The sequence below is a fragment of the Bombus vosnesenskii genome, unplaced genomic scaffold (assembly GCF_011952255.1).
Source record: "Bombus vosnesenskii isolate JDL3184/JDL3185 unplaced genomic scaffold, Bvos_JDL3184-5_v1.1 scf7180000015713, whole genome shotgun sequence".
Taxonomy (NCBI): domain Eukaryota; kingdom Metazoa; phylum Arthropoda; class Insecta; order Hymenoptera; family Apidae; genus Bombus; species Bombus vosnesenskii.
This window is the reverse complement of record NW_022884115.1, coordinates 9,724-13,721: the sequence shown is the minus strand read 5'-3', so window position 1 is coordinate 13,721 and position 3,998 is coordinate 9,724. Positions and strand designations below refer to the sequence as shown.

General features: G+C 27.8%; 1 long non-coding RNA gene across 1 annotated transcript; it reads left to right on the top strand.

Moving 5' to 3' along the window:
* Positions 1-295: 295 nt before the first annotated feature.
* Positions 296-3,608, top strand: LOC117241343. The gene is made up of 3 exons (XR_004494951.1): positions 296-430; positions 3,107-3,221; positions 3,525-3,608. It is a non-coding gene; the product is annotated as an uncharacterized LOC117241343 (long non-coding RNA).
* Positions 3,609-3,998: the final 390 nt, after the last annotated feature.

Here is a 3,998-nt window from a genome sequence, read left to right as displayed (position 1 = left end):
TAATAACAGGGGTAGTGCAGTAACCGAAATGGAAATTATTCTACATGCAAAAGTAAGTCGTAATAACAAATACAGTTTTCTTCTTTTATATTTTTTGTATTTTTACTGCATTTTTGATTTTCATATACATAACCGTCTTTCATTAAAAGAAGAATTTAATTTCTGAAGGATTTTTCATACAAATTTGAATAATAACTGCTATTTTTGTTGTCTTATTTCAACCTTTGTCCTTGTTTGGGCTGCTGTATCGCTTATTTCTTTTTAATGTTTGCATTGTTCATAGGCTGTACTAATTTTGTGTAAGTAATTTAGAAATATATGAGGTCTTGCAAATCAAATAATTTGATGTAGGAAATTCTTGATTTTCATAAAATAGTTCTGAACTGCTATGACTGCGTGGAAACGAAGAAGTTCGGAAATGAAATATAGAGTAAGTAAACTTCTTCGCAATCGTATGTTGAGAGAATACGGTACATGTTTCATTTCTCCTTTCGTATGATCTTCTTGTAGACTAATCATGTTTCTTCTAATAATCTTTTATTTCACGTATCTGATTGGCCACAATTTTTTAAGAATAAATTTTTATAAATTTCTTTTTTGTTAAAGTTATTTTTTCTTTTTTAATTTATCTTTTATTACAGACTGTCACATTTCAATAAGAAAAGTTCTATTTATTTAATATTATTTATGTTTATTTCTACATAGAATTATTTATGGCATATTTATACTTAGGCTAAGTCTTTAAATTTGTTGGTTACTGCAAAACAAACATAACAAAGTATTTAAGTTGTTCTTAGATTATTATAATTTGTGAATTTGTCTGAATTGCTATTCTTCTATGATAAAATGATCTTAGCTTAATGCTGCTTTTGCTTTTTAATAAAATTTGTCAGTCCTTGTAACTATTTTTCTTTGTCAGAAAAAAAATCACCATCCTATTGTTATTTTTTAATGAATTTTGTTGTAAATTCTTAATATTATCCAATATATTTTTCTTACACATATTATACATTTTGTTTTCATCTGTTTTGTATTTTATGCTATTTTCTGCATTCACTGATCGTTCCTGTCTCCCAGCTACTCTAACTTTGATTATCCTTTTAGTTATTAATAGCAGTTTCATATGCAAGAAACTTTAATTACTTTTTTCTATATTTTTAGCATATTTATATACTTCACTATAAGTAGATTATTCTATTCTTTCTTTCTTTTATCCAGCAAGTATTTGTGTTATTTCTTCTATTATTGTTCAGTTTAAATTTATTATTATTTCTGTACCATCGGCTTCGTAACTCTATTTGAGTTTATTATGTGTGTATTACTTTTTGCAATGTTTTCCTGTCTAATTATGTGTTCTCCCATGTTTGCGAGTTTTAACATGTAGTTTATGCCTCATTTTATTATTTTGTGTTCCAAGACTATTCTTATTGCTTTTAATCACATAATCTGGCATTACATGGTATTTCAGTATGTATAATATTCTTTTTAGGAAATGTGTTTGTATTTTATCTATTCTTGTTGAGTAGTGGAGAACCCATATTCTTATACCATATACCTACACTGTGTATGGTTGACTTTGTCTTTATGTCAGATTACCATTAAAGCATTAATTTCTGTCCATAACATGAATGTTTTCGCTATAATATAAGTTGGGTTATATATATTTTTCCACTCGTACAAAATACCAAAAGTTGCCTTTGCCAAATCAATTTATATATTGATCACTACTTGTGAAACAATTGATCACTAAACTCAAAACTGTTATTTTTCGTTCTCATATTCATTTTCATATTCATGAAATAACATTAGAGGATACAAACAATGACCAGAAAAGAGTGATGCCCTGAAACAAAGTTTAATCTATTTATGTTCAATTTCATTTTGGGTTCTTCTACTTTATCTCTTATTTACAACCTTTTTATAATAATAGTTTTTCCTCTCTTTTCTTCTTTTAATTTTGTCTGACTCTTCTATTACCTCACTTTTTTTTGTTAGTTTGCTTCTTTCTTCTGCCCATTTTGCTTTGTTCATCTGCTCATTTTCTTTTCTTTTCTCCTACCTTTTTCTATATTCTGGTATCTTTCTATTATAATATAAAATCTCTCTTAATTAATGATAAATTTTTTTTACCTTCTTTAATTTGTCTTTCATATTCTTTGTTCCCTTCAACATTATATGTTCTTTCTGTAGGATTTAAGGTTTGATTTAAAATCATTTCTTCATTTCCTTTTTTGTATAACTTATTTTCCTTGCTCCTACCTGTTATTTGTTTTTTGTCTTCTACTGCTATTTTACACTTTGTAATTTATTTTAGTGACCTTTCTCTTGTGTTTCTTTCTTATTGTTAGGGTTACCGCTGCCCTCTCGAGCTTCTTTTATTTTGCTATAGTTTCCTAACGTCTGTCTTACTTTTTCTTGATTTTTTACTAAATTCACTGTCAGAATTTGTATTTTCTTGTTTTCCTTTTATTACACTCTATATTGTTTCCTTAATGTCAATAGCATGAATTTTGCAATTTGGCCAATTGTGGAAATTTACAACTAAACATGAAAAGCAATTAAATAACTCCGGAAATCAATGTATCTGAAATTTTCTTTCAAACCTTACTTTTCATACCATATTCAAGTGTAATTGTGAAATCAATTTTAATTTTTATATCCTTATTTTGCATTATACATCATATATATATATATATATATATAATTCTTTGTATCATAATAATATAAGGAAATGACATTTTGATAAATAAACTAAGGAAAATGACTACTATTTTTGATATTTATATATGAATATATATTATTTTGTCATGAAATTCAATGCACATCTCAATTTAAACAAAAAAAGAAAAGGATGTAGAATTTGTTACAAAAGCGGAAATTTTTCACATTTATGCTCCAGGCATGAAACCCATGATATTTTCTCTTCACTTTTTAATTATATTTCCAATTATTTCGATTTTTCTAAATGCCCTTTCACGCATTTTTGCACACGCTATCTTTCCCTTGTTACTATTTCTGTTAGAATGTTAAATTATCTGTTAAAATATTACATTGCCTGTTAAAATTTAAAAAATTGAAAAAAAGTCTGTTAAAATTCATTTTTTAGGAAATTTGAAGAGTTCTCGTTGCCAGAAATTTAAGGTGAATGGATTTTGTGATATTCAGGCAAACTGACTTCCGAGTAAGATAAAACTTCATAAATTCTTTCCTATGGTGCTTTGGTAAGTTCGTTTCTTTATTCGCTTTTAATTATGGAATGCATTATACCATTTAAAGAAGGTGATAAACTCCATGTATGCGTTATGTTTTCTATGCGTTATTTAAAATTACAAATGAAAAGAATACGTTTCATTTTTGTTTTGTTATATACATATTTGTATTAATGGGATCATAATTCTTGGGATCATACGATACCAATATTCTGTTTTGAGTGAGCCCAAAAAGAAAACAGTTTACCTCACGACGTTTATGAGGTTCAAATTCTGAAGGTAGGTCTCTTTTATCTTTTCTTGTGGTTCTTACAGCTGAGACCTTTGGATTTTAACTCGTAAACAAGTTCGCTTAATGTGCGATTTATAAATATTTACATAGAACTGTCCAGTCAATAAAGTTGTTTTCTTCCTGAAAGGACAAACTGGCACGGTCGAATTACGATTAAATTCTTAGCTCGCGTGCTAACGTCGAAATATCTGCACACGCGAGGTTTTTGAATAATTTCTATCGAATTCATTTTCTTTGAAGATTCTCCACCGGTACAACATTTTGGGACCAACATTTATATTTGATAAAATATTACCAACGCTACCGTATAACATGGCTAAGCGCAAAGCAAAGATAACTTTTATATTATCATTGTTTGAATTGTATGTATTGGGAGAAAGATTATTTATTTCCATTATTACCTTCTTCCCTAACCAATGCCTCATTTTCTTTCATAAATACAAATTTAATAGATCGGCAATAAAATATTGACGAGGGGTCAGATTTTGACCACAGCA